Consider the following 6,711-nt stretch of genomic DNA (forward strand, 5'->3'; position numbering starts at 1 on the left):
CACTTACAAACACTATAAACTACTTCTTACCCTGTATAAACCATGTATAAACACTCTAAACCACTGATAAGCCTACATAAACCACTTATAAACAGTCTAAACCACTGATAGGCTTATATAAGCCACTGTTTACCCTATATAAACCAGTTGTAAACACTCTAAACCACTGATAAGCTTATATAAACCACTTATAAATACTATAAACTACTTCTTACCCTGTATAAACCAATGATAAACACTCTAAACCACTGATAAGCCTACATAAACCACTTATAAACACTCTAAATCACTGATAGGCTTATATAAACCACTATTTACCCTATATAAACCAGTTGTAAACACTCTAAACCACTTATAAGCCTATATAAACCACTTATAAACACTATAAACTACTGCTCACCCTGTATAAATCATTTATAAATCATTATAAACCAATTATAAACACTCTAAACCACTGGTAAGCCTTAATAAACCACTAATTACGATTATAAACCACTACGGATGATTCTTAACCAAAGAAGCTATATAAACCACTTATAAACACCCACTTCAGTACCGGTTTATGGTAGTGAAATACTGGTTAAACTTAAGAAATTAGTGGTTTACAGAAAAATAACAATGATTATAAAGTGTTTAAAGTAATTTAAATAAGATTAAATAGTGATTGAATGCTTTCTGCAATAGAAGACAGTAGTTTAACATGGAAAACTTTCATTCAAGTTTATAAACATGCCTTATAATGGAAAGAGAGGGGAGAGGGGTAAAAATACACACCTTTCCATTAAATGGAAGCTTTCTGCAATGGAATGGTGGTTTCTAGTGAAGATTTTTAAGATTTCCAAATCCAATAACGTTTTTTTCTAATATTTGTTGAAAATGGAGGCGTTGTGCAATGCAATGAAGGATTAGGAAGGCTTTCACATCTAAAAATGAGGTTTTCAGCAATAGAATGGAGCTTTTGGCATCTAACAATGGAGGTTTTTGGGTTTCAAAAATGGAAGTTTTTGGGTTTTTCATACGTACGTTTTTTTGGTAGGTGGGAGGAAGAAGAAGAAGAGGGGAAAAGGTGTTTTTCTCTAAATGTAATCATTTCAAAAAGGTGATTTGATAGGGGGAGAGAGAGAGAGAGTCAAGGGCATTTTAGTCATATGCACTCTTGATTGGTGATTTAGAAAACACCCCTCTTGAAATGTCATAGTCAGTAGAAACCCCTTCTATTTGGTCATTTTCCCTATAATATACCGAATCTATAACATTTCTAGACGCGAGCAGAGGATAGCAAGCTTATCCAAGGATAAGATAAACCCCACCCTGCTATGGGTTGGGTACAACCGTACAACTTAGGTTGGGTTGTGTCGAGTTGAAGACAACCCTAGCCCCACCCGAGTTAGCATTCCCAGCCCAAGCCTTAGGTCGACAACCATGATTTTAAATTTCGACCGAAATTCCAAATTTCTTTGGATTTCAGTAAAGACCGAAACCGAAATTCCCAAAATGTACAAAATTTCAGTTGAAATTTCGTTAAAATACTATTTTTTTAATTATTTTACCAAATTTTAGCTGAAATTACGGGTAATTTCGGAAGAAATTTCAGCCCAAAGAAATGATTTTTTGGGACTTTATACCGGATTTCCGCCGAAATTTTGGGATTTCGGACCGAAATTTAAAACCATGATCAAAACCTTTACTTGAAATAGAGAAGGGAAGGGCCTTCTTTATCCATCATGCAGATGCTTCTGCAACTCCTATTTATATATTGGTAGGGGTCCGCCTAACCCCAGCTTACCGATCCAAAAAAAACAAGTCCTAGTTATAAAAATATGATGGTGCTAATATGAGTGGCTGTTCTCTCATGCAAAAGTCAGCCGGCAAAATGCCTAGCAAATCCCCATTTATCTATTTATCTATCTATTATACAGGGTAGTGATATTGGAAGTACCGTGTTTTAATAATTGTACCAACTCAGCTTGTCTTTTATAATTTGTATTGATATTTGCACTACCATGTTTTAATTAATAATTGCACTAACTCAGCCTGTCTTTTATGATTTAAACAACTCTCAAATGTTATTACAGTTCCCAAAGCTCTCTAAGGCCAATAAAAAGACAAATTGAGTTTGTGCAATTATAAAAATTTGATGATGCTAATATAAGTAGCATAATATACACTAAGCATATCTTTTCATTGTCATTTGCCTTTTTCTTAATAAATATTTTTATTAGAAAATCTTTTCCCCATAAAAAACCATATTCCTAATCCTAACATTCATTTTTTTGAAATGGTTTAATAAATTTTTTTTTTTGAAATGGCTAATCCTAACATTCATAATCCTAATAATGAGATAATGCTTCAGTCTCTTTTCTTCCTATGACTTAGGTCTCTCTCTCTCTCTCTCTCTCTCTCTCTCTCTCTCTCTCGGATAATCACAATCCTCTCCCCACCCTCTCTCCGGCCACTCCCTATTAATTCCGTTTTGCCATACAAGCTCTAGGATTTGATGTTTCATGCTTCTCATCTCTCTCTCTCTCTCTCTCTCTCTCTTTCTTGCATAAATTACTTTTTGCTTTTACGACAAACATTTTATGGATGCCACCACCATCGTCACCCAAACCATGCATAGGGTAGAACCCACTATTTTTAACTCATTTTATGAGATGGGTCCTGATGATGCCGAAATCCGCTCTACACGATCTAGGAGTGATAGAGTTGATTCTGTAAATAACTTATACTCGCAGAGTAGATGTTAGTAGAACCAGGATTATAATACTTCAATATTTAAGCTAGAAATCGGAATCACAGGGGAATTGAAGGGAAGGAGATGAAGTGCAGAAGTATTACCAACGAAGAAGTGGGGGAGATGATTGTGACTGAACATGGTCTTCCCAAGTTGCCTACGTACCTCTTTATTGAGGATCAAGTCTCACGTAGCTCCATTATGAAGGTGAGGGTCCCTTTTTATAGAGAATAGAGTCCATAACAGTTAGAATCTTGCTCTTTTTTAGGAGTTTTTCCTAATTGGTCGACTTCCTTGGGAGATAAGTTTATATTTATTTTTAATAGATATCTTGTTTCCCTGTACAAGCAAGTTACTACTATGGGACTCTTTTATTTGGAAAGCCACCGCCTTAGGGCATATTGCCTCTTTGAGGGGCGGTTTGCCAATTATGAACGTTGCTATTTATGAGAGGAGGAAAAGATTTTATCATCTTTCCTATCTAAAATCAGTTGGTCGGTTTCTAATTAATCGGAAGTGTCACGTGTCATTCATCCACGGTAAGTGCCGATTTTACACCCAACATATTGCCCCCCACTTCCTCGAGCCATCTTTAGGTCGAGGAAGTAGTTTGGGGATTCTTGAAGTAGTAATGGGCTTATCAAGTGCCTGAAAATTGGTTGAGGTTACTGGAGTTTTGGAATGGGATTTTCAAGTCTATGGGATTGGGGTTATCTAGTATAAAAATGAGGTTATCAAGTCCCTGAAAATTGGTCGAGGGTACTGGAGTTTTGGAAGGGGGTTTTCAAGTCTATGGGATTGGGGTTATCTGGTATCAAAATGGGGTTACCAATTTCCGAATAGGCTTATCAAGTCCTTGAAAATTGGGCTTGGGTATTGGAGTTTCAGAAGAGGGTTTTCAAGTCTTTGGGATTGGGGTTATCTAGTATCAAAATGGGGTTACCCATTTACGAATGGGCTTATCAAGTCCCTTAAAATTGGCCGAGGGTACTGGAGTTTTCGAAGGGACTTTTCAAGCCTCTGGGATTGGAGTTATCCAATATCAAATTGGGGTTACGAATTTCTGAGTGGGCTTATCAAGTCCCTTATGAACACGTTTTTACTTTCTGTTTTTTTTTCACTCATTCATTTTCACCGTTTTTTTCTGTCTACGCTACGATTTATCTTCCTCATCCGCCATTGAAAGGGAGAAGGAGAAATGCAAAACCCTAAAATAAATGAAAAACAAAACCTAGATACATAAAGATAGGTGGCAATGAACTCACATTTCAAGTTTTCGAGCTTTCTCTCCTCCAAAGGTGGCTAAACGATGAAGAAGATGACTGGTAGGCTAGAAAAAAAAAGTTGAAAATGGAAAAGTAAAAAAAAAAAAGAGAGAAAGAAGAGAGAAGAGGGAAAAGTGGAAAAGCAAAACTTGTTACTTAAGAAAAGAGCATTTTCGTCCAGCTTTTACTGACAAGACCTCTTTTGTCCCTCGTTGATAATTTCAAAAAAGCATGGGTCCTATTGATAATTCCGCCTAATTTTTGTCCCCCATTGGTAATTGTTCCTTCTTCTTTTTTGGCGGTTAGGCCACCATTTCAAACCTCATGTGCTGATGGGCGGGTCCCACCATCTTCCGCAAAACCCATGCAAAGGTTGGGGCCCTCTCTTTTTTTACCTCATCTTCCAAGAAATTTTTTTAGGGAAATGATTTCAGCACTCAAGTGTTTTGATAAACATGCGCTCCACTTGTTTTTCGTGTAGTATTTAAAGGGTTTTGAGAGCTTTTTGAGAACCGTAATATCCTGTGACATCCTTTTAAATACTACACGACAAACAAGTAGAGCGCATGTTTATCAAAACACTTGAGCGCTGAAATCATTTCCCTTTCTAGGGAAATGATTTCCATGGAGAATTTTTAATGGAATTTTTTCTATGGTAGATTTTTTTTCCACACCTTATGCATAGCATTGGTGGGGCCCATCATTTTACCACACATGTTCTGATAAGGTGAGGTCCATAATTTTACACCCATGCACTGGGGTGCACAAATTCAGAATTAGACCCACGACCTGGCCAGCAACTTGAACCACAACCGCCATAGTTGGCTATACTGTGAATGAAAGGTGGAGAGACCAATGAAGGTCGCCAATAAACTTGTTTGGAGCTTGCACTTCCTCAATGAGTTAAAGCTGTTGACCTATAAATGATCAAATTGTTGGATTTTGATTTTCAAAATCATAATTTTTGAGTCAAAATAGAGTATTTGGAAAATATTTTCTAAGTGTGTTTTGGAAAAGAAAAACTTTTGTTTCAGAATAACTTGCCTTTTGTAGAGATTGTAGAAGTGTAGTGCAAAAAGATAGTCCCACATAGGAAGTGTAGAAAGAAAGATATGGGCTTATATAGCTTTACACACATCTCTTCTTTGTTTCATTACTCACTGGGTCCTAGCCATTGAATGGACCTGTGAGAGACTATAAAAACAATACAAAATGCCCGTTCAAGACACAGTTCGATTAAGCAATATTACTCCCTTAAATCCCCAATTACATTATTTTCTACTATCTTTTTTGGAACTTTGTCAAGTGTTTAGTTTTTATGCAGAAACAAACACTTGTGTCTCAAATACTTGACAAATCTTCGTCAAGTGTTTAGTATCAACTTATGGAAATGATTTTTAGGACCAACCACTAACTTTCAGATCGGAGGGTTAGGATCAACTTATGGAAATGATTTTTAGGGCACAACCTATTTAGACTTTGGCCCATCTAATGGACGGTTTGGATCAACCTATGGTGCGGCCCATACCGTACTTTTAATAACTTGAGGAGGGCGATCATCAAAATACAGTAGTGCTGATAACATTTCCCTTTTTCCTTTTTGCTTCCAACAGAAAAACAAGTTGAAGAGTCCTGTGTTTGGGAGCAATTATAATTGGGAGGGCCCCCCAACAACTTTAAACCTCATACTTTAATGTGTAACTCATTTTATGGGATGGCCCCCCATTTTACACCTCATTCTTTGATGGGTGGGGCCCACCATCTCCATCCAAACCAATGCATTAGTGTAGGGCCCACCATTTTGCACCAATGTTTTGATGCGGTGGACCCCACCATCTCCACCCAACATATGAGTGTGGAAGACATGAATTAGGTTCATTCTGGGGTTATCTGCCAAACAGCTCCAATAGGACATACACTATAGCTTGTAGTTTCTTCACTTCAAAAAATTTTCACAGTTTAATAGAATTACTGCAGATGAGATTAACCTGGGTTAGTGGAGATGCAACGCCTGGGCAAATTCAATATGGGAATGGAAAATCTGAGACTTCCCAGGTTTCTACATGTACACAAAAGGATATGTGCGGTATATTCTCCTTAATTTCTACACTTAATCTATATTTTATCTCTTTGGTTTTTCATGTTTCAACTGTAGATCAATGAGTAGAGATCGAACTCATTGTAATACATTAGTGGGCTCCACCTTTGGTAGATCCATAGATCTGCATCAAGTTTGGGGTCCAACAGCCCAAAAATCATACCAATCGGATAATCCTAAGTCTAACTATTGATTGGACGATTAGGATCATCTGATCGGCATCCTCTTAAATTTGTTAAAGACCGAAGGTTGGGCCAGCTAGGTGAACGATTTTGATTGATCATAAGTTGGAATCACTATGTAATAGTGGCCTGCCTCATTGTACTATCACCGTTGAGGTTGGCTGGACGTATTCCTTGTTCCTTCAGGGGTTGCTTGGTTTGTGACTAGAATAGTGGGAATATGGATCTCGCTTATCGTGGAAAAGGGACTGAACGCAAATTTCAAATACTTAGGGCATGGTTTGTATTAGGGCTGCAACTCGGGTCGGGTCGGGTCGGGTTTTTTCACGTTGACGCAATTTTTTAAGGAAAATTCTTGTTTGGCAAGGCAACTCAACTTATAGAAGCAAAAATTACCCGAGATTCATGCGGGCTTTTGAATGCTCAACCCGG

This window comes from Tasmannia lanceolata, unplaced genomic scaffold (genome assembly GCF_043159265.1).
Source record: "Tasmannia lanceolata isolate RefF3 unplaced genomic scaffold, GAP_Taslan_0.1 ptg000023l, whole genome shotgun sequence".
Taxonomy (NCBI): Eukaryota; Viridiplantae; Streptophyta; class Magnoliopsida; order Canellales; family Winteraceae; genus Tasmannia; species Tasmannia lanceolata.